Source organism: Podarcis filfolensis (assembly GCF_964270895.1).
Source record: "Podarcis filfolensis genome assembly, chromosome: 2".
NCBI classification, from domain to species: Eukaryota; Metazoa; Chordata; class Lepidosauria; order Squamata; family Lacertidae; genus Podarcis; species Podarcis filfolensis.
In genome coordinates, this window is record NC_139605.1 from 29,108,198 (window position 1) to 29,133,875 (window position 25,678).

The 25,678-nt window shown below is 39.4% G+C and overlaps 1 protein-coding gene across 31 annotated transcripts in view; it reads right to left on the reverse strand.

Annotated features, from left to right (window-relative positions):
* FOXP1 (forkhead box P1) overlaps positions 1-25,678 on the reverse strand; it is a 534,652-nt gene that overhangs the window by 291,578 nt on the left and 217,396 nt on the right. For all 31 annotated transcript variants that reach the window (XR_014544949.1, XR_014544950.1, XR_014544951.1 and 28 more), the window contains one exon: positions 6,520-6,585. The gene's annotated coding sequence lies outside the window, so the exon portion shown is untranslated. The remainder of the gene's footprint in view (positions 1-6,519; positions 6,586-25,678) is intronic.

Sequence of the window (25,678 nt, forward strand, 5' to 3'; positions counted from 1 at the left end):
GAAAGCAAGATATGACAACCAGGGGAGATAGGCTTAGTTTACTGTGGGTGACAACAATTGCAGCGGCAGACTCCTGAATTCTGTCTCAAATTCAGTCCCATACAAGTCTCTAAACTGTGTGGGCCAAGATTCTGTGATGTCTGAAAATATGAAATAATCATCTGTACTGACCCAAAGCTGCTATGAAATGTCTGGACATTTTCTGAAAACCTACCTTTGCACAAAAAAACAGTTTGTCTACTCCTCAACAGATTCATACCAACTGAGATTCTTCTTTGCTATTTATTTTTAGCCTTCTGTTTGTGAGAACATGCTAGAAAGTGTGTGTTCCTGTTGCAAATGATGCAAACAGGTCCTTGGCAAATGGTTCTATTTCTCCCTCTCCCCCCCTTTATTTCTTATTTCTGTTTTTATAATGTATTTTGTAGTTTTATCATTTATTTTTATGCTGTGAACCATCCTGAGATCTACCGATGAACGGCTGTATACAATTTTAAAAAATTAAAATAAAATTTAAAAATTAATAAAAAAGCTGACTAAATCAAAATGAGTTCAGGTTACAATCTGGGCAAGTGTTGAAGCAATCTCACAAATTGCTCACAGTATGCAGATTCCTGATAGAACAGAAAAATTGTTGCAAAAACTCTGCTAGATGAGCAAAGCCTGTGATGAAATTTCATCCAAAGTCACATGAGAAATAGAGTGGGGGCAGGATGACTGAAATATAGTCTAGGACCCATTCATTCTGTTACCCAAATATTAAGTTGTGGTTGGAAGACTCTTCATCCCAAGCCTGGTGCAAAAGACATATGCTTGGGATCCCACTAATATATTTCTCATAGTATTCAGGGGCAAAACTAGGCATTATTTCACCGGGGTTTGGTACCCCTCCTTGAGCATTAGTGTACACACACACAGGCTGGAAGCCTCAATGGCACCTCTCTGGAGGCTTCACAAGGGGCAAAAAACCCCAGATAGTACCTCGAAAGCTACAACCTGTAGTATTTGATAACTGGCAACATTCTCACTACAGACATCTGATATAGCCTTATTTAAAAATATCTGACAGAGATGAAATATATTTATATTATATCTTTTCATGAAACCCTTCAGTAATGAAGTACTGAGTTTTAAAAATGTAGATAGAAAGAATTACAGTGCACTCACTGCATCCAGACAACAGATCTGTTTTTTTACCAAGGCCACCACAATTATCAATTTTTTTCCCACATTTACCTAATTCTTACAAACATTATCATTTGAAATTTCAAACTCTTCATACCTCCCCCAAAACAATTTTGTATTATTCTTCCCCATCATGAGTTTTTTTTTCTAAAGACTATCTATAGATATTATCTGAAGACCCAAAATTCCAAGCTGGAGGACAGTAGGAGAGGAGTATTTGGAATGCTGTGTAGAGCAGCACTTTCCAAACTGTGTGTCGTGACACATCAGTGCAGGCATAGGCAAACTCGGCCCTCCAGATGTTTTGGGACTACAATTCCCATCATCCCTGACCACTGGTCCTGTTAGCTAGGGATGATGGGAGTTGTAATCCCAAAACATCTGGAGGGCCGAGTTTGCCTATGCCTGCATTAGTGTGCTGGCTGCAGTGTGTAGGGGTCTTGCGTGAACGCTCCCTGCACTCCTCTTGTGGCTGAAAAGGGATTAGTTTAACCTCTGGTTTGCTAGTAAAACTGAAATATTGTGTTGTGAAATGATACATGCCTTAAAAGTAAGTTACCAACATAAAAAGTTTGGAAAACTCTGGTGTAGTGTTCTGGTTGCTTTGCCTCAAAAAAGATATTGCAAAGCTAGAGAAGGTTCTGAAAAGGTTAACAAAAATTCCCAAAGGGATAGAGAAACTCCACTAGGAGGAAAATTGCAACGTTTAGGACTTCGTAGGTTACAGAACAGGTGAGTTAAGAGGTGATACGATATAGAAGTTTGTGAAATTATGCATGGGATGCAGAAAGCAGCCAGAAAAGTTTCTCTCTCTTTTGTAACACTAGAAACTCATGGATATGCAACGAAGCTGAATGACTGAGGATTCAGAACCGACAAAAAAATGCCCTTCTTCACACAGCACACATTTAAACTATGGAATTTGCTCTCTCAAGAGGCACTGCTGTTGCACTCAGGTCCTGCTTGTAGATTTTCCATGGGATTCTGGTCGGCCAATGTGAGAGCACGATACTGGACTTGGTGGGCCAATGGCCCCATACACTAGTACTGTTCTTCTGTTGGATACCTTTTGTTATCAATAATGTATAACTTTACTTACATGTTTTTATAGCATTTCCTCCTCTGTTTTCAGTATACAAATAACCAGTAACGTTCAAATGAATTTGTTTGGTTAAATTAAAATGCCTTTTATGTATTTAAACAAATGTATGCGGCTAAGAAGCTAACATCATTATTAAGCATGTTCTTCTGTGTCTGACTTTATCTAGAAATCCGATATTTTAATTTAGAGTCTTATTTTGAAGGAAGGTGGTTTTGGATACAGCAACTTAATTATACGTTATGATTTACAGTGCAAATTCAAGGAGAATGTATAGATCTGAAATTTATGGGCACGATCCATCAAACACTAAATTGTTTGAAAAGTATCAGTAAAAGAATTAAGCATATGCTTAGCTCTCTCCAAATGAAATCAGTAAAACTCCAAAGTGTATAATTCTGTCTACATTTGTTTGTTGTTGTTTAGTCGTTTAGTCGTGTCCGACTCTTTGTGACCCCATGGACCAGAGCACGCCAGGCACTCCTGTCTTCTACTGCCTCCCGCAGTTTGGTCAAACTCATGTTAGTAGCTTCGAGAACACTGTCCAACCATCTCGTCCTCTGTCGTCCCCTTCTCCTTGTGCCCTCAGTCTTTCCCAACATCAGGGACTTTTCCAGGGAGTCTTCTCTTCTCAGGAGGTGGCCAAAGTATCTGCTCCAACTACCGCACAATTGAGCTCATTTCACACGCTAGCAAGGTTATCCTTAAAATTCTACAAGGCAGGCTCAAGCAGTATGTGGACTGAGAACTCCCAGAAGTGCAACCTGGATTTCGAAGGGGCAGAGGAACCAGAGACCAAATTGCAAACATGCGCTGGATGATGGAGAAAGCTAGAGAGTTCCAGAAAAACATCGACTTCTGTCTACATAGTGCCACATATATTTGACCATAATTTATGTTTCTGCTTAACATTGTCATTGTTGAGTATATTGAATTGTATGGTAGCACCTTATGCTGCAGTTTCTGCCCTGTGTTAAGTGGGATAAAATATATAAAATAAACAGAGATTTTCAGCCCCCTTGAAATAATCTTCAAAATTTATAGAAAGATTGAAAGAAAAATGTTGTTTCAGTAATATTCCCTTCTTTTTATATAGGTTTAAGGACTACAAAAATATCCCTGTAGAATGTAAAACCACAACCTTGCTGTTGCAACGGAACAGTTTGATCACTAATACAGAAAACAGGATTCACCTGAAATTAAGCAATCAAAGCAATTGAGCTTGATCTCAATCAACCAAACCCTTAACCTTTCTTATTTCAATGGCACTACTCCAATTAGCGCTCCATCACCATTTCCATTATAGACACCCACTCCTATGGGTTTTATTGTCTTGGTGATTTCCATTCTCAACAGGATGAAAGTGGGCCTGTAAGTTTCCAGCCAAAATGCAAATTACTGTATAGCACATACGCCTGTTTTGTTCATTTCCTACCAAAAAGGAGAAGGGCCAATGTTCTGTATGAAATCATGATGGAAAATAGTACTGACAGGAGTACAGGTAAGCAGGAAAAACATGTTTCTGTGGTAGCTAACCAGCCAGTATATGTGGTATACTGAGTACCTTCTCCCAGTTAATAGCTTCAGTACCTGCTCTCTTATATAAGGCAAGTCAACACGGCAAATTCTCCTGCACTCACGTTTGTTGCCATAGTGCAAAACTGAGAGTGTGAGAACCAGCCATCTCAAGAAAAGAAGCTACAATGTGGTTTTATCCACAAACACGACTCCTTATCTTCTGTGGCTGCCTGTGTACATCTCATGATTATCTGCACATGCCAGTTATGTACCTGAGTTTATGTGTCCATGCACACTTTTAGCACAGTTCCTGACTATGCAAAGGAAATCCTTGCATGTTAGGAATAGAGTCTGCCACCATGACAGCTTCCTCCCCATCTACATTCACAGTATAGGGTGGCGTCACAAAGCTTGCTTGTATTTCAGGCCTCAGCTGAAGGCATACCATTGCCATGACTTTGCCTAAAACAAATTCTTCTTGACACTGTCTCTGTTTTTTCCGTATCAGGAGAAATACTAATTCCACACCCCTGTATGCCTAGGTCCTGCTTTGGAAGCGACTGCAGCTGTCTCTTCCTTCAGTCTTACTTCTCTGTATATTGCTCTGCGGACCTTCGCTCAATATGGAAGGGGACACTACCATAGTTGTACAAAATTAATAAATAAATAAAAACACTGAAATGATCCCATAATCGGAAAATGCAACGTATGATAGAAAATGTTGAAACTTTGTGACTTATGGCCCAATAAAGTAATTTCCACCCACTCGGAATGACTGCAAAAGCTATATTTTCACTTTACAATTACAGCTAAATTTAAATATTTCCATAGATGAAGCTGTTGTTATCAACAGTTAACACTGCATAATAGTGAGTTGTAACTCCTGATGTCCTGATGAACTGTTTAATAATTATTACAGTGGTACCTTGGTTTAAGAACAGCCCTGTTTACGAACTATTCGGTTTAAGAACTCCACAAAACTGGAAGTAGTGTTCCGATTTGCGAACTTTACCTCGGTCTAAGAACGGAATCTGAATGGTGGAAGGGCACTGGTGGTGGAAGGCCTCATTAGGGCAAGTGTGCCTTGGTTTAAGAATGGTTTCAGTTTAAGAACGGACTTCCGGAACGGATTAAGTTCATAACCAGAGGTACCACTGTATTCAGATTTTTCAAGAATAATTTAAAAACTGTAAATAAAATAACTGTCCTGCATGTAAACACATAATGAGACTGAGAGACCAAAGACTAACAGTTACTGACTTTATATAATGGAGCATTCACTACTTACAGCTACACGACTGATGCTTGTTGCTATGGCACTTAACTATTAATTTCTGAAAGTGAATATAAAACAGCCAGATGGACATCAGCCAGATAACATAGATTCATCTCCAAATACTGGCAGACATTACTGCCTGTCTTAATTGTAATTTGCCCCTATAAGGATAGAGGGAACTGACTCATTTCGAGTCAGAAACAATGAAGGGCAGCTAATACACTGAATTATTGGTTTGTTTTTTTTAAAAAAACTTTTTTTGGTAGGAAGTCTCGTTGAAATCAATGCAAATGTTCAGATGTAAAACATAAGTTAGTGTACTTGAGAGTTGAGATGAGTCACATGCTTGCCAACTGCCTCTTCCCTTCTCCTTTTCCTGCACAGCCAGGTGGAGCTGTTCAGAAGCTTCTATTCATTTTTGATGAACCATGGTTTCAAGGTTTGCAAGTTTCAAACAGACCATAATCAATAACTCTAGTTTTTCAACTCAGACAAAAAGGCAAATTGGGGTGAAGCAAAAACTCTGAATGCTCAGCTGCCTGGGAGGAGGAAGAGGGCTGATCAGAAAACCTCATGGCATCCAAAAGTGGCCAATGAGTCGGAACTGCATAAGCATTTTTTAAACCGGTTACACCAGGGCAACGTTTTTTGAGGCCAGTCCGGTCTACTCCCCGGCAGACCTCTTGGTGGGATGGATTGTGCGCACCTGCGTATGCACTCAAGCTATTTCCGGCACACTTCCGGGATGGAGGAGTGCCCATGCGTGTGAGCACACACTATTTCCGGCGATCTTCCGACCCGGAAGTCGGTCCTCACAGCGAGAGAAAAAATGGTGCCGCGAATAAAAGAGCACAGAATCCCCACGCCAATCCACGGAACGGCCATGGGCCGCTTCCAGGAAGCTCATAGACCGGAACCGGCCCATGGGCCTTAGGTTGCCAACCTCTGAGTTACATTGAAACACATTCCAGCTTGTACTGATACAGCTACACAAAGCATACCCAAAATCTGCTATAACCACCAGCTGCAAAATAACTTTAGGATAGGAAATACAAAGCTAGCAAAGAAATTTGAAATATACTATTTGTTAAATACAACATAAATCTGAGGCTGCAATTCATTTGTGAGAAAAATGCTGCAATCCTAAACACTTTTTTTTTCTAGGTAGGAAGTTCCATTGAGCACAGTACTTCTGAGTAAACATGCATAGGATTTCACTCTCCGAGAAATTTAGCCACAGCTCCCAGAATAATCCACTACTTTTGTTTACAGCTCTGATACTTCCAGACTTGTGTTCTCACTGGGTTCCAACAGGATTCTGAAGCACTTCACAGTGCCATGTGACACGTTCACAGGAAAACAGGCAGCAAGGCAGGATACTGAACCCATGCATTTGCTTCACTCCACATGGAAATCAAGCGCAAACATGTAATTTATTTACCTTTTAAGTGGCTTCGGCCAAGCAATCTTCAGCTACAGCCAACCAAAAAAGGTCAATCTTCTTACCCTGGAAACAAAATGGATACAACAGTATGACTGACCAGGGCTAGCGACAATATGAGAGATATTTTCACAGAGATATTATCAAGGGCAACTGTAAATAAAACAACAAATGAATCCAATTGCATTTAATGGTGAATGACTTTCAGAGCAAGGTAATAAAAACAATCAAGTCACAGGACAGTTAGTTATCAGTAGCAGCCATTGTGAAGCTCAGTTCAAACAAACAAAACATAATCTTTGGGGGCAAAGAAAAACTCTACAGATGAAACTGACTTTGTTCTCTCTAGCACAAACTTTCGCAATCTTGATGTTTATCCATTTATTCTCACTTTAAATAATATATTACTCAGAAGCCTTTGTTCTCAGAGATCGGGTAGGTTTCAGTGCAACATATACATGTGGCTATGTATTGATTTAATTCTTTTAAGGCTTACTTTTGTTACCACAGTCCTTATTGCTCTTGTTGTTAACCCCAAAAGATATACTTCTAGATAAGCTGCCTTGAGTATATCAACAGAACTGATTTCGTCATTCAGACATTTCCCCTACAAAATAAATACACATCACTGTTTTTAGGGAATTCCATTGTAAGTCATGCAGAACACACCAAGTATACCAAGGATTACTTGGTGCCATTAAAAAGTGGAAAAGTACACAGTTATGTGATCTAAAGGGAGGGTGTGCTTTTTTTATCACGTAAACATCACAGTATTCTCTTTCATGCAAAATGGTATGTAATCCTTTAAGAAACAAAACTTATCTTCCATTTTCTCGTCATATAATCAGTGTATATAAGAAGTGGGGAAAATTTAATTTGCATCAAGTTAATAGATCAAACTACGAATAGCACTTAAATTTAATTCAACATCACATTACTAAACGCATTGGTAAGTAGCTTATGTGCTAATAGCAAATTGTTCCAAATTTAACTAAGCACTGATCATTTGAAGAAGAGTACAGTCATTTGTGGACAACCCGCGAAGCTTTTTTCCCATGTACAATCCACTGAATGTTACAGGTGCTTAATGTCTCCTGAAATCAATGAGAATTGGGTGCTTTCTGTGTATTTCAACGGATTATAGAAAATCTTAATACAAACCAATCCACATGTCTGAAAAGCAAGTGCTACATTACTCCTGGAACTATACTCTTCAGCTTTAGAAGGCTAGTTTGTTGTGAAGTATTCTGAAACAACCTTCTCCCTAGCATGTAGCCTTTTTCGTAAATTGGCCTTTGGACATTAAGAGTCATTTAAACAAGTAATCTGTCACCTGTATTAGAAAATTATAAACTCTAAATTGTTCCTTTTTTTGTAACATGCAGATCAGTTATTTTTTCAATCTTCCAAGTAATCAAATCTTCCTATGCATTTTTGATCTATTAACTTTTTATTCATCAATTAGTGCCAACTTTGGTTGTTTGTATTGTTGTATGTTATGTGTATTGTATGTTATGTTATGTTCACGTTTAATAAGGGTGGATATCTGTATTGGGGGTGGGGGGGTTATGTTATGTTGTAAATAAAATTTCCAATAAAAAATATTTAAAAAAAAATGAATGCCAACTTTAACTATTATGCAGCTGTGTTAGAAACATCAACTAAAAAAACTTGGAGAATTAAAGGCAATAACATGGAATATTCCGGCACCACCCCTCTTCTCTACAACAGCTGTATTTGCAGGCAGTGAGGCAATGCATTAGAAAAAAAGTGTTTTCCTTCCTATATACGTATACTGTTTAAATTTAGGCTTAAGCTTCCTAAATAACACTTCAACAGCACATACATACTGGGGCCTCACGTATATTTTGACATCTCATGCAATATATGAATTTGCTGACACATCTAATAAATTTGATTTTTGCATTAAAATCTCAAATTTGGACACACAAAATGCATTTTACTACTCCACCAATGACCCACACTGCATGGTTCTGCTGCTGAAAAAGTCTCCACCCTCCGTTCTATAGCAGCTTTCGGATTCCTATGAACTTAACAGTTTCACTCCCTCTTTTATGTTAGGTAAAGAGAAACGTGCTGCGCAGGTTCTAGTCTTTTCATTCCATCATGTAAAAGTATTCCTCCTTTCAGACAAACAGCAACACAGAAGTCTGGGCATCTTTTCCAGGGAAGGATGAGAGACTATTATATTACCTTACAAGAAAGTGACACTCTTGGCCATGGTCATGTGAAAATATTTCTGAGGTATCCTTTAACACCCTTTAAATATTGAAACAATAAAAACAATATTTGCTGTTGTACCTTTGAAGCTCTGACAAAAGCTTTGTTTTAGCACTTACCACAGTGTGCAATAAGAGTTAATAATCAAATCTGTCCCAACCCCCACAAATGTTAAACAAAAAGATAAAAGAAATGCAAATAGCTATTGTCATGGAAAGTTAAAGTACCTGTCTGTATTTTTAAGTGAAAACTATTATCTCTATCAATCAAAATTTAAGAATACAATAGCGCTAATCACATAAGGTGCTTTGACTGAGGTGCTTTTTCCTCATAAAGAAAGACTATAAAAATAATATACTAACAATTAGATAAGCTATTTGCAATGTTGCTACGAAGCGGGGGGGGGGGGACTTTAAGCAGTCTTATTGTTAATAAAATGCTTCTGAATGTGTGTGTTGATTTGCACCCAAGAAGACTAAAAAATCCCTACACATTTTAATAAGATTGGTGAAATTTTATTCAGATCCTCACACTTGCCAACATGTGGGAGAATAGCACACTCTTCTGTTTAAGAGGAGTTACTCAAATGAAGGAAATAGTTAATTGGTAACCCAAATCCTTACTTCTAGCCTCGATGTACAATAATCATATTTTCATCAAACATGAGGGTTTTATTTGTCTTTCTCTTTAAAAAGCAAAAATAAATAAATAAAAAACCCCTCTCATTTGACTTTCAAATAGAAGCCAGCATTCTCTTATAGGCTGCACGAATCTCATACAGAGTACATACATAAATACAGTTTCAAGCATGGGTTTTCATTTTTTAAAGCAGATTCAATCAGGAACTGAGCTGGTGCAGTTGATAAGAGAACACACAGCAGCAATTATGTCTAGATTAAAAGTAACAGCAAGTGATATTTAAAATGCCTTTAGTAGACAGTTAAAACTAGGATGCCATTATGCTAACTCTGCCCCTCACAGAGAAGCAATAGGACTGTCAGCTTCCCTCATCCCACTTTCCCGCTGCATTATCAGGTTTCCTGCTCTATAGTCCTATTACTTTCTGCATCATAGCTAACATCTCTAGTGTGCTATTAATATCAATGAAGAGACGATTCAATTTCCACAAAAGGAAAAAAACCCCTGATCCCTAGTATAAAACAGACATTCTGGTGAGGACTCTAACTGAGGACAAAACAGAAACAACTGTCTTGTTGCTTTTTACAAAAACAAAACTATTGTGCATGCCATTTGAAAGCTTTTAGTAAACAATGAAACTATCCCCCCCCCCACAGTGACAAACAAAAATGCCCGACAAAAAAGCAAGTCAAACACATCCCCTCTCCCTACTCTCAGAGAACAGTGTGCTGTTAAGGTTCAGGTACTTGCACAAGAAAAAGTAAACCCTAAAGAAACACCTGGATTCACAAACCTTAAAGGCTGCAACAAACTCCCAAAACTACCGGGGCTCCTGCAAAGAGGTCTGAACAAGACAGAATTCTGAACATTATTTATAAAGAGGAACAATAAAGGATAATGATCTTTAATAATACACACTTACCCATTAATGAAGAGGAAGAAAAGGTCTGAGCTGTTGTAATAATTCCCAATCAAGTAAAGAAAAAGTTGAGAGTTCTGGAAAGACCATACGGTTTACTTCTAACTAGCCCGATCTTCTCTGCCTCAACATTGGCTGCAGTGTAAGGAAGGACTGAAGGTATGTGGTCTAAACACAACAAAAGCCACTGCCTTACTCTAGATTAAATATGCAGGAAGAGGCCCCTTTGCATAAACACAAACACTCGGCAAATGAGTAACTGGCTCAAATCAGACGCCTGCTGTGCCTTCTACCTGTCCTGATCTCTCAGGAGCTGCACAGCCTGTTTAATAGGGATGGTGGCTAAAAAAGATCACATAGCTACACGCAACCCCCCCCCCCCATAAATAGCAGCAATAACAACTAATAAATAGGAACAATATTAAGAACTGAACTGACATTTGCTGTTACAAAAGAAAACATTTCCTCACCCACACACCTTTCAAGGCAGAGAAAGACAAAGAGACGTACAAGCAGGAAAGAATCCAGTAGGTAGAACATACTTTCTTTAATTAAACCTCAAATTCATCAGAATTACAGGTTTTGACTGAGTCTCTAAGCATGTATACTTAAAAGTAAATTCCACTGACATTGATTAAACTAATTTCTGAGTGGAAATGTTAAAGGCTAAGCTGTTGGGTTTGGGGGGCAAGAAGGACTTTATAACTTACATCTTTGAAGCATGTAAGAAAAAGAAAGGCAGGATTTGTTTCTTGTTGTTTCAAAATAGAAACAATTTTATTGCTCAAACTGTCATTTTTTTCAAAAAAAACAGAATGTACAGAATATTCTAGAATGCTGTTGCTTTAGAAACAATCCAATATAAACAAATATACTTTCTATTAAGGTTGGAAGGGGGAGAGGAAATTTGATATTTATGTCAGACTTTTCCCCCCCATCAGATGACCCAAAACAGTTTGCAGAACAATCCTATGCATGTTTTCTTGAAAGGAAGTAGTCCTCTGAAAGTTGCTAAATTATTATTTATAAAAATTTTATACACATCTTGATTAACAAAACAAAACAGAAACCCTCAAAAGTTGACTACAACTTCCATCATCCTTGATCTTTAGCCATGCTAAGTATGGCTGCTGGGAGCTGGAGTGCAACAAATATCTGGAGGGTGACAGGTTCCCCCAGCCCTGTTTTACACGCCATCCCCTATATGAATTTCCAAAGTGTATACATTTCATCTGTTAAAGACAAAATTTGACCATTTGTATTAGTACACGGAGTCAATGTGAGCACTACCCTGTTGATTCTCCTTGATCTCTCAGCAGCTTTCATTAACATCAACTATGGTATCCTCCTAGAGCGTCTGCCCAAAGAGGGACTGGATGGCAGTGTTTTGCAATGGAGCCTGTCCTTATTGGGCCAGCCATCTCCAGAGAATGGTACTTAGGGGATGCTGCACAGTCTTGCACAAACTTCCACAGGGAACAATCTTGTCCCTCAAGCCGTGTAACATCTATATCAGGGGTCCTCAAACTACGGCCCGTGGGCCCGCCCAGCAGATCACTCCAGACCCCACCCCTCGGCAAGGCCCGAGGCTCGGGAGCCTATACCTGCAAGAGTGGCAGCAGATGTGGGTTGGTGTCTGGCTTCTGTAATGGGGTGGATGGGAGCAAATAAACTGCAGAGTGGGGGGGGGCAGCCAGGTACACTTGCCCCGGGACTCAGAGGGCTAAGTCAACTGGGGGCCCACACCAGGGACTCACTGCTTTTTTGTTTGAGTTTATAACTTTATTCTAACAGGACTCCCACCCCAGGCCTATGACAAGCTTCGCATGGGCCTGGCTGGTATGCTGAATAAAGGTGTCCAGGAGGCAGAGAAGCCTAGGAGGACATGGGGAGGAGAGAAGGAATGCCTCCCTAGCCACCCCCAACTTCTCCATCACCCGGCCATCTTTGTATGTTTGAAAAAACACTATGTTAAACTGGAGCGGGGGGGGGGGTGACATTGCTGTGGCTCTTGCTGTGGCAAGCTTGTTGTTGTTGGTATCCGTCTGTCTCAAGAGACAATCAAGTACATCTCTGGGGGTAAAGTCAAACCACTGTGTTAGCAGCACCAAAGTGACCTCCCTGGGACACAAGCCTAGGAAGTGTTTATACTGGTCCTAGGCTGCCCAGACAACAAAACCCACTTCTCGTCTTCGTTGATGTGGTCCAAAGGAAAGCAGAGCAATTAACTTTGGCACCAATTTGGCTGCAGGAGTTGCCAGACAAGGAGGCGTACAAGGTGCCAGACAACCGTCTTAGAGACTCCACTTCGGATTAGTGCACCATTTACTCATTAGCCTTCCTTATGATAAATAATAATAATAATAATAATAATAATAATAATAATAATAATTACTATTACTACTACTACTACTATTCACACACACATATTTAAGTGGCATATGTAGATGTAAAATTATAGTAGTATCTTATAAAATCCCAGACGAGTTAGTTTTAGTAATGAGATCTTTAAAAAGAAAAGAAAATGTAATATGACTGTTCTTAGCTGAGTTGACATATTTCTACAGCCACAAAATATAACAATTAACGTGACAGCCACATGTAGTCTTCTTATTTATCTATTTAAGAATAGGCCTTATATTTACTTGGATTCTAGAATTATTTGATACACAGTCTATCAAGCACTTATTCACATGAAAGAAAACCTCTCATTTACATGAGCACTGGAAACCCAAGGAAGCTTTAATGCACAGCGCTCAAACTATCAAGAGAGGGCTTCTGCATCTGGGCTTTTACAGTACTTGCTTTTGGGGGCTACCCTCATTTTTTCAAAGACCTCACTAAAAAGGGGGGGCCCACCAGCACAACACACCATGAGATATTTATTAAAGGGCTGCTAAAATAAAGTATTTCCCTCCCATGAGCTTACAGTTTCTGGCTGCACCAAGGTGAGAGTTGGATCCTGGCCAGTTAAATGAACAAAAGACATCCAACAGCAGTGCTTACTAGATACCCCTTTAAAAGAGCTTTGGATTCAACTAGCAAAGCTAGAAAATACCCATGCAACTGTAATTTCTCTTGAAGCATGTGGGAAAGCACAAGCAAACTGGATTTGTTGTGACTTTGGGTCAACTCATAGACCAGGTATGCTAATAAAAAATATATCAGGAGCTGCACTGTAAAACAAAAAAACTCAGTTCCCTGTGCCAACAGGTTACGAGACAAAAATTGTCCCCTTTGCAGGCCTTGCCCCTAAAAACCTGGAACTAAATAACTCAATTTCCTGACCTGATAGGGGAAAAATGCTAAACAGGATTGGTTTTAATTAATACCTCACAGAGAGAGTCCATAAGAAATGCCTTTACTATTCACTATATTATTATTATTATTATTATTATTATTATTATTATTATTATAGCATTATTATTATTATTATTATTATTCATTGAAACGACCTTTCAAATAAGGTGTTAGATCATATTCTCTGCATAGATAACAGCGATCTAACCTTGATGCAAATAAACCATAGAACAAAATGTAATCAGTATATCGCTGTGTAAAAGCCTCTGTCCATCCCCATGGAGGTTCTAATGACTGTTTTGGCACTTCTGGCTGGTAGTTATGCCTTCTTGCTCACATATATCTCATACTGGTTGAGCAAGCTAATGGAAGTGCTGTTAGTGGAATCCAATATTAATGCTTTGCATCGTGCAAAACTGGATGCAACTGAATATAATATACAATTATAGGTGGTATCTAATTCCATAGCTAATAGATGCTGGATTTTAAATTAATATTTTAATAAGGAAACTGAAATAAATACTGCTACTCAGGTAGAATAACACTGCATTCTGGATCTGACAGTCTTTCCTGCTGTTAAGCCTGTTCTCCATAGCACTCTGTTGGGCTGGGCGGGGGGTGGGGGGGATTCAAGATTCAAATGTCTGAGTGACACATCCTGATGCACCGAGTCAAAGATGTCATCTTCATGCAAGCTCCACTAGCTATATGCTTGAGAGGAAAATGAAGCACACACACATACAGTACAGAGACTGGGGGAGGGGAGTGAGACCTCCAGAAAATAAACAGGGTATATGGTTTCAAAGGCTACAGACACAGACATTTCATTGTTCGAGCCAATTATCAGTGGAAAATAATAACAACAGATGGATTGAGAGTCACTGACTTTTCATATGCACTTCATCTCTGCACAACAGATGATGAAATGCGAGAGCTATCTCAGAAAGGCAAAACATCTTTCAGCAAAAGAACTCTATACTCCAGATGGGGACCTTCTAAGGCAGCTGATTATCTTCTTATAATGTTTTAAGAGAGAGTTACTAAAACATTTCAAGAACTAATCAGATACGATGGGCACAATGGCACCATTGTTTGGAAGGAGGAGAAACTTTGGACTTGTGACTGAAAACAGTCAGCACACGTTTCTAGAAGGTTAGAAATGTGCATTTCCTGTTTCCACATCAAGTGCTCTCAGCTCCAAATAAAGGCCTGATCCCATCATTCATGAGCTGGCAGCAACTACAGTGGGGACTTTGCCAGTGGAACCAGGCCCAAAATTGGAACGTCTGCTTCTGGCAGAAGAGTAATTCATCTCCCAACACATACAGATACATGCTTCTACTACTTGGGTGAGAAAACTAGAAAAAGCTATTTCTCAAGAAAGCACACCCTTCACCATTTCATGTGCAGAAATGAGGACGGAACTACAATTAACCTTTACAATGCATCCTTGCTGCCTAGAGGATAGCTCAAAGTTGAGCTAAGCATTTGAATAAACAGGTACACTTGTTGCATGGGATTACACTGACATTATTTTACAGCGTTCAAAGAATAATTTCTGGTACAGTACAGTGGTACCTTGGGTTAAGTACTTAATTCGTTCCAGAGGTCCGTTCTTAACCTGAAACTGTTCTTAAACTGAAGTACCACTTTAGCTAATGGGGCCTCCTGCTGCTGCTGCGCCGCCGGAGCACAATTTCTGTTCTCTTCCTGAAGCAAAGTCCTTAACCCAAGGTACTATTTCTGGGTTAGCGGAGTCTGTAACCTGAAGCGTATGTAACCTGAAGCGTATGTAACCCGAGGTACCACTGTATTGTAAATCTGGATAAACTCAACCTTAAATATGCTACACTTAGAACCAATATGTAAGTTGATTATTCTGCTCCTGCATAATACTTGTTTAAAGCAGGGTGGGAAAAGAGACAAGGATACTTGGATAAGCTGTGTGTATGTATATGGTGTTTTAAAAGTCTACAAACAAGTGCATTTCTCTTTATAAACAATTTTTTTATAAAGTATACAAATACCAATGCAACAAAACATCCTTTCTCCCCAAGGCCACATAGGAAATCACTTTCGAACCTGTGGGAATTTCAACGTTGAGTTATAATGTTGCTGTTCTAATGAGAGGAAACATCACTTAACCTACTAGATATGTGCACATCCTTGCACATACCTGAAGAAGTTACCGTATATGAATTGTGGCCCTTATCTACCATGACTTACTAGATGTCCCTGAACAAGACATGTCCTTGCTTCTCAATATCAGCTCCTGATCTGTAAGGTCAGAATAAGAGTGAACTAGACAACCAAGGTTATTTTGTGAAATCACAACCTGAAATGCTGTGCATATTAAAATAATAGAAATGACAAATAGTAGAACATGCATTTTGTCTACACTGCACCGTGACTGGGCAGCGAGGTAAATCAAACTGATATGTAGTAAAACATGCATACTTTCACTATCACTAGTCTTTTTCAGGAAATGAAGCATAATATGGTTTCAAAGGAAATACGAGCAATATTTAAAAGTTGGAAGTTTAGCTGAAAAACTACTCCAGTAAATGCCATATCAGTGTACAATTTTGAAACCATCACCGTCCACTATTTCCTCTAACTCTGACCAGTTATGGGTTGGATCTAGGCTTAGTCATAATTAGAGGAGACTGGTTGAGATCAATGGGACTTAAGATTAACTCTTGTCCCATTGAAAGTATGACTAAAGGTGCAATCCAGGACACACACGCTCCTTCACCTGGGTTGTGCAAAGCAGTGGAGCCACTTTCGCATCTGCAACCCAACTGCTCACCAGGCTGGTGCAGAGATTGCATCTGCATCAGACCCGATACTGTCAGGCAACAGCAGCAAGACTGGTCTGGGGTCCAATGGACCCATACCAGTTCAGCCCTGCCCACTCCCCACCCTTGGAAGCCCCTTTTTCAGGGTTTTTCACTGACCTCCATGGGAGGGGATACTGCAAACATACCTCCCACCTTCCCACACTTTCAGCAGGCAGAAGGGGGCAGTCAACTCTGAAGTTGCCACTTGGGCAGCAGAACACAGCGGAAGGGTATCTCTGCTGATTCTAAATCACCAGTGTAAGGGTTTATTTTCTATTGCTTTGTAACGGATGGAAATAATTAGTTTATCCAACTACGCACAGACAAATTAGCATGACACACAGCATCCCTCTAAATTCTCGTTTTACAAAATACTGTTAAAAACCTGTTGTTTTTCTTTGCCTTATTATTAATAATAACATAATTTATATTAAAAAATTCTGATCAGTATGGCCCTCAAAGGAAAAAAATAGAAACAAATTTGTGCCAATCAGCTAACACCTAAATATTAATAGTTATTTCATGAATAAAGCTCTGTAAGTTCTACTGGGATGTGGTGTATGTCCTTATCACAACCTATAATACAACCTGTAACACACACAGGCTGCATTTGGACACCGTGACAGGAATTAACTCAGCTGGAGGAGTATGTGGACCAGTCGGGGGTTAGGTTTGTTCCCATTATGATAAACCATGGTTTGTTGTGATGTTCAAGTGCACTGGATTTGCATGCAGCGGTTCTCAACCTGGGGGTCCCCAGATGTTGTTGGACTACAACTCCCATCATCCCTGAGCTCTGGCCTTGCTAGCTAGGGGTGATGGGAGTTGTAGTTCAACAACATCTGGGGACACACAGGTTAAGAAAGGCTGGCATAGGGTAAAATTCTGCAACTCATTTAAGCAGCAAAGAGGAAAACAAATGACATGTAACAGAACTATCTGGCTAAGCACATGCTTAGTGGATAATTCCCCAAACGTATCCCCATATCCTTCACTAGCCCACAGTGATGGCACCCAACCAAATAATATGCTTCTTGCCAGATAGACAGACAGACAGTTTTAATAGGCAGCCACCAGAGAACATCTTTGCATAATAATAAATATCATAAAAGGGGAAAAATATTTCTGCCTCTGGGGTTATCAGTTCTATTTTTCCTAACCATTCACACTAAGAGTTGTGAAACCACAAAAATGTACTTGCGGTTTAAAAAAATACCCATATTAACACTCTGTATTTGGTGCAATATACCAGACAAAACTTTGGCTTCTTCATGGCTCTAGTTTTGTGTCATATAGGATGAAAAGAAGACAGATGCGAGAGTGAGCCTGGTTTTACATCGGATGCTGCTTTTCAGGAGCGGAATTGACTGACTGATTATATTTCTATGCTGTTTTCCATTTGAGTAAATCCCAAAGTGACTTACAAACGATATATAGCAACAGCAGCAATAAACGTAACAACAGAACATCACAATTACAGCAAAAAATATCACAATTATAATGTCTGGGCCATGGTGAGATGACCCTACCAAGTCGTATATAATAATTAAGAAATCCACAATAAATTTAAATGTAATTATAATCTGTAAAACAATGCTGACAAAACAGAAGCTTAAAAGCAATCTAAAATCCACTACATCCCCCCAGTACCTCACTATCACTCACTTACTTTGCTCAGTTTATTAAAATATGCCGACCAACAAATCAAGACTCTCCTTCCTTGGAGGTTTTAAGCAGAGGTTGGATGGTCATCTGTCAAGGATGCTTCAGTTGAGATTCCTGGGTCACAAAGGTTGGACTAGATGACCCTCAAGGTCCCTTCCAACTCTACTATTCTATGCTTCTCTAATATGTGTGTTGATACTCAGCAACCCTACTCACACCAGGGCTGCTTGTCCCCTAGGTCAAGTTCTCACTGTGAGATTGGGATCAAATTTAAACATCTTTCTTGGGACTTTATACTCTCATTGATGAGCACCCGTCATTCGGCCCCCACAAACAGTAGCAATCCAAGCAACAAGCAAAGGCAGTGATATCCTTTTATAGATCTATGTGTTGGATGCCCAATAATTGGCCTCAAGGTTCCTCACTCTCCCCCATGTTTCTGCTATAATTAAACATGCCCGGGCTGGTGGAGCTGCCAGGGATCAGGGTGGGCATATAGAATTAGTTACCTCTTTCCCATCCCCATACTCATAGGTGACAGAAGAGTTTACTGAAAGTTATCCACCTCATGTGCAACTGAGTAAAACTGAAGTGTTGTTGTTGTTTAGTCGTTTCCGACTCTTCATGACCCCATGGACCAGAGCACACCAGGCACTCCTGTCTTCCACTGCCTCCCACAGTTTGGTAAAAAAAACCTGAAGTACCTGAACTTAAAAACCAACTTAATCTTAGTGAACTAAACCATTACAAACCCAAATGTTTCTCTATTTGAATAATTTTCATCTCGCCCTACGGCTGAAAAAGCCTTCCAGAGTGGTTTACAAAGATCAATAATAAGACAAACACTGTCCTAAAGCTTACAATCTAAAGAGACGTCACAAAAGGAAAACAGTTTGGGAGGGAGGAGGAAAAACAAACAAACTGAGACCCTAGTTTTAGTTACAAAGTTCTTATAACAAGCAGCTGGAATGGAAACAATTCAGAGAGAGGAGGAACCAAAGGTTCTTGCATTTCAGTAGAACCAATTGAGTGGTCCAGCTTCCCTTCTCTTCCTGATGGAATGAATGACTGCTGCCAGATGACGCAGGTGAGGGAGTGAAGTGGAGTGTGGATTTTGTTATAAACATCTTTCATGCATTTCCATCTTTAATCTGAAGTTTAGAGCACTACAGGATTATAAACAAGTTGCTATTTGCCTTGCATAACATAACTAACCAACATCTTAAATGTCAAGAGTTAATGTATAAACAATTCCAGAGAAAGCAACACAGGGAGAGAGATTGACAAGCTAAAATAAGCCTTCCTCAGAATAACTCAGAAATAACTTTAGATCTTCTGAAGAAAACAAAAGACCTTGGGGTAATTTTTCCAAGTCAATCCGCGTAAAATCCATTCCTCCTTCCCCTTCAAGCAAAGGTGGCATTGCAACCCCCAACTGCTGCATCTGTACACTGGACTATGGGCAAACGTTAGGACAATTCTCCTGCCAAAGTAAAAGTACCCACAGAAGTCACAGCACTCCAAAAAGTGATTAAGATAATTCATCTAGGAAAATATGAAGAAGAAGAGTTTGGATTTGATATCCCGCCTTTCACTCCCCTTCAGGAGTCTCAAAGCGGCTAACATTCTCCTTTCCCTTCCTCCTCTACAACAAACACTCTGTGAGGTGAGTGGGGCTGAGAGACTTCAAAGAAGTGTGACTAGCCCAAGGTCACCCATGTGGAGGAGTGGAGACGCGAACCCGGTTCCCCAGATTACGAGTCTACCGCTCTTAACCACTACACCACACTGGCTCACATGATTGTTCTATCACTATACTTACCCTGTTGGCACTGCTTTCATGTTCCACATGTTGGGTATCCCCCCCCCCATAAACATCTTGCCCATATTTAATCATGTTTCATGGGCAATATCAGAATCATTGTATATTAGTGGAAAGAAAAGGCTTACCATACAATGTCCCCAGGATGCATGACACTTGTCTTACAAACAAATGCTTTTATTTGCCATTGTATGATCAAACAGACATTAAGACTTCCATCAAAATACGTATTTCCTTTCAGTGTGTGTCTGGTTAGGGTTCCAACGTATGCCTAAAGTCTGTTCAACTAGCAGGCAATTAAAAAAAATATGTCGACTTTCATGTATTAAGGTGGTCTTGTGAAAACACAGAACACAGCTTTAATCTTTATTAAATCCCCTCCTTTGGTGGCTCTATTTTAGTCCTCTTTTTAACCTTCTTTTTGCCACTTTCAGAAAGCTGAAAATTGCAATGACTCAGTTCAGACATAATGCAAAACTATAGCTTAGTACTGTATGATCAAGCCTGTTCACACCCTCTTCCTCTGGAGTGTGGCCATGATAATGAGACAGGAAGCATCCTCTTCCACTTTTAAAGTAACAGGAGTTTATAATTTTGTTTGAATGAGGAACTAAAAAATAAGCCAACACCAGAAACTATAGTTTGCTGCAAGGTGTGTAATGATTTGAATGCAAGAAGACTAAAAGCTCCCTACATATTTTAATAATAGCTGCAAAATTTTATTCAGCTCATCACATTTGCCAACATGTAAAATAGCATTCTTCTCTGCTGCAACAATAAACTTAGACTGCTTTTCAATCAATAACATAGTTGCAGCCTATATGTTTAACCAGATTATTATCTTGCTTTAGCTTGCAGTGAACTTCGTTCTGCAATAATATATGATGCATAAACTATTATTAACAGTGGGATGTATGTCTTCCTTTTGTCTGCAGTGAGCTTTCTTCATAGTAGGATAGCATAAACTAAAAATGGCATCAAATAAAAACCACCTGTCCTTTAAGTATACACCAGTACACCAGTATTCTGTATGTATACCAGGGCTTTTATCTACTTCTCCACTACTGTAGTCCCTAACACTGCCTGAAAATATGTCTCTGGATCACAGGGCCTCCAGAGCATTTGATACAATGCTCAGAAAGGAAAACTGGCAACCCCACCCCACGTGCAAACACAAATGCTTTCCACCGAGATCTCTGGATCTCAGCCCATGACTTCTGAGACTGCCTCTTCCTGGTAAACAGTATATTAATGATAAACAGCAGCATTTTTCAGCCAACTCCTAATGAAAAGTGTGAAGGGAAACTAGTAGGTAGGGTAATAAGCAACCAAACAGAAGCTTCTTTGGATAATAAAGCACAATTCAAGCCCTTAAGGTTTAGAAGATTCCTCTAGTTCGGATCTAACTGCAGTTATGTATAGGACACACACAGTGAGGCTAGTCACCGGGTAGAAGAATCTGCTAACTGCTTAAGTCTGTTTTGGTGTATGGCCACCATTTGGCAAGCACAAAAATATAATGCTCGTTGCAAGGCATAGGTCAGCACAGTTGGAGCCAGATAGCAAGCTTAAGATATTATTGTAGCTATAGCATCTGGTGCGTTGGTATATTCCATGCGCTTTTGAAATGGTTGTTTTAGACCAGGTTCCAGCTCTTTCTTTCTTTCTCTCTCTTTCTCACTCACTCACTCACATACACACACACACAGATCCCTCTCTCATTAATCTCCAAATTTGGGAGGTTTGAATTTCTCATTTCATATTCAAATACTGATAATACCAGATACATGTGGATAAGTATATATCTCTGTCAGTGTATAAAGAACAATAAAATAAAATAAAATAAAAATAAACCATTTTCTTCATCAACTGGTAAAAGAAGACTTGGAGTTCAACTGTTTTCTTTGGAAACCAAATTATTTGGCCTGGTTAGAGCCATGCCTTCCTTCGCATTACTCAGATGGGAGCAAGAACACTCTAATAATTGTTTTAGTTTATACACTTCTCAGTTTGCCTTTGACATGAGTTTTCTTTTCACTTCTAAGACTGTAAGAACAGTTGTTGCCCATGAACTCAAGGACTAGGTGGTAAATGAACATATATATGCCTGGTCTACATAAGAGGGAAACACATTTTCCATACAAAAATAACTATAGAGTCATACCTCATGTTACGTCCACTTTATGTTACGTTCTTTCAGGTTACGTCCTGCAGCGACCCGGAAGTACAGGAAAGGGTTACTTCCTCGTTTTGTCGCTCGCGCATGCGCAGAAGCACAAAATGACGTCACACGCATGCACAGAAGCGGCGAATCGCAACCTGCACATGTGCAGACACACCACTGCAGGTTGTGCTCTTTTCATGTTGCGAACGGGCCTCCAGAATGGATCCCGTTCGCAGCCAGAGGTACTACTGTATACGATTCAGACTTGGACACAATTCACCAATTATTCACAAAACAGAATTCTTTCAGGGTCCAAGGGTAAAGGAATGTGTTCAACTGCTGTATTTTTAAAGTAGCATCAGTTCAATTCCAAGTATTAGCTGCACACCCTGACAAATTTGTCCAAAGTAGGATAAAACCATTTCCGCTCCACATATAAAGAGACTTTCACTTTCACTATCTTTTGCTTGCAATAAAAATACTATAGTGATACCTTGGTTTAAGAACAGCTTAGTTTATGGACAACTTGGATTAAGAATGCTGCAAACCTGGAAGGAGGTATTTTGGTTTGTGAACTTTGCCTTGGAAGCAGAACATGTTTCGCTTCCTGTTGAGTGTGTTCCATTTGTAAATTGAGTCCCCCGCTGCTACAGGGAAAGCATGCCTTGGTTTAAGAACGGACCTCCGGAACAGATTAAGTTCGTAAACCAAGTTACCACCGTGCTATCTTTTCCAAGAACCATAGCAACAATTTAATTTAGGGGAAGCTGATCAGTGCCAGATCTGGGTTTCGGTCCGAGGTACTATTTCTGGGTTAGCGGAGTCTGTAACCTGAAGCGTATGTAGCCCGAGGTACCACTGTAATGAACACCCTGACACTGGCCCTTTAAAATCATTACTTGATGGCATGGCAGCGTTCACCTAACCTCCAGTCCATCATGTTTCAAACATAGCACTGATTTTAATATCATACTATTGTTTTATTGTAAACCATGTTGAGACTCTATAGTGAAAGGCAAGTAAGAAAACCAGTAAAATAAATAAATATTTCAATGCTCCTCAGGCAGGTCCAGCTCTGTGCCAGATAACTGATTCCCTAAAATGTCTGAACAAGGAGTCATAGCAATCTAAGCTCCAAACTGGAAAAAATGCTGGCATGATGGGATTAAGACACATAGGTACATAGATCAAAGGTCACACTAAATGCTCCCGCTCCATCTCAAAGCAACGTACTGTACACTTTCCCTTTATAACACAGTTTCTACTTTTAAACATTTTGTTCCACAACAAGTGTCTGCAGCAAATATTATGTCATACGGAGACAAGATTAGGTATGAAACGTAGTATGAATAAATTATTGGCCACAACCTCTTTTAATTTTCAGTGACTGGCCATTTAGAGTCAGATTGTTTTTTATATAAAAATAGTTAATCATAGTTCAAAATTAAGCAAAGTTTCTTTTCTTTTCTTTTTTTAAGAAACAGCATACAGGATATGCCTTAAAGTATCCTTACCCTTCTTTTCGACCCCCTTGGAAAAACGATCATACAAAGTTATTGCGTTTTATACTAATAAATGCAATGTGCTTGATTGTTTCTTTCTGCAATATGGATACTGTGCAGGATAATCATACTTTCATGGAAAGGTAATAAAAAATTCTCCATGAAAATAAACATAATATTGTACAGTAATCAAGCAAGAACTATTTCAGGAGCTTTTCATGAGTAGCCATTTACTTTGGCATAGAATTGCCGTGTGTAGCAAAGAATAGAGTATATGCACTAAGGGGGGGAGGGGGGAAGACTCAAGAACTAATACACAGTGAAAGACAAATTTAAAGCAGCCTTCTGGTGTACTGACACAAGAATATAAAAATGACATGAGCAAGAACAGATTAGTTTACATACTTTTCAATCACAGCTGCTGCTCGGAAACCACAATACCTTTAAAATGACATTCTGAGGAAACAGATACAGCACGGCTGTAGCAGTGGTGAGGCATACTTAACACGAAATTAAAAGGGCATTTTTTATTTACATACTTCATACAGCACTGAACCCCAGCACAATTACATGGGAAATTTTTTAGTATGATTAATTTAGAAATAAGCTAGTGATAAATAGAGTGCACAGAAAATGATTGTGCTGAGCAAATTTTTATCACCAGCCTCAGATGTCAAAACTTGGTTTCAACAAGGGAAAGAGCAAGGCACATCTTCTTGGTTAATATTTAATTGGGTGCTAAAGATTTCTTATAGAGGACCTCTGAACTACTGCTGACAGCCTCGCGAGGAATCCCCAGTGATGCCAAAGATGCATGCCCTTGCTGTATAAACTAAAATAACATGAAATTTAATCAAGTCATTCAATTAATAAATCACTTTAGTGGACACTGCTGCCCAACTCCTATTTAATTACAAAATTTAAAAAATATTTGCACACTGCAAGCACTCAGATGGGCTGTGAGGTTCCATAATACATACTTAACACTTGAGTGGGAGGGCAAATTTATATAATAAATGCACAGCTAAGTGCAATGATCTGATTCCACTCAAAGTGCAAAATCATTTAGCCTATCTTGTGGGATTAAAAAAAATGCAAATAAACTTTCCCCCCACTCTTTACATTTATGTCATTGCCATGGCTGAATCCCAGGACTGAGCTAAATCAGATGCTTTACCACTACAGAAAAGGCTGCCATCTTAACAGGCGCCAGTGAAAAAACTCAACACTAGCTCAACACTGCTAATAAGTGTGCATGCACACGAAAGCTCATACCAATAACTAACTTAGTTGGTCTCTAAGGTGCTACTGGAAGGAATTTTTTTATTTTGTTTCGAGTACGGCAGAGCAACATGGCTACCTACCTGTAACTAGTACTTTGAACAAAGCTAAAACAAAGCATTATGAATGATATGTGAACATTGCCACCTTTTTAAAACAATGTTTTCTGGAATTCCACTGTGCAATTTCTTACTAACTTGCACTGTTCCACATTCTTGTCTGCGATAGCACAGAAAAGAGCTCATGGTGGCCTCAGTTTTGCCAGTTACCATGCAAGAGTATGTTTACAAATCCTATGGCTGCTGATCCAAAGGAACAGGAGAATCACAAAATACAGCCCAAGTTTTAATTATTCCAATATGCAATACACAGGGTGAAAAATTACTAATAGATCTAAAATCATTGGAACAGAAATAAGATTAAATTTTTAACTACACCATTAAGAAACACTCAATTGCCTGCTCTCCTGAAATGCATTTAAACCTTGCCTCATTCTTATAGAGGGAATGGGGAAGTTAAGAGCATATGCAACCAATTCATCATAGATTGTACTGACTGCTACTTTGTTTTTTGAGACCAAGTATGGATAGTGTTTGAGACCTTTAGAACACCATACAATCTGCGCCCGGCAAGTTTCAGGTAACATGTCTCCCACTCTGGGTGCTCACATCCTTTAAGTACTGCTTGCAGCCGATCTTCGCAAAATGTAGGCTTTTTTCTCCCCTTCCTATCATCTGATAAGGAGGGGAGAAAGAAGCGCCTTTCCAGCTCTGTATTTGGCACTTT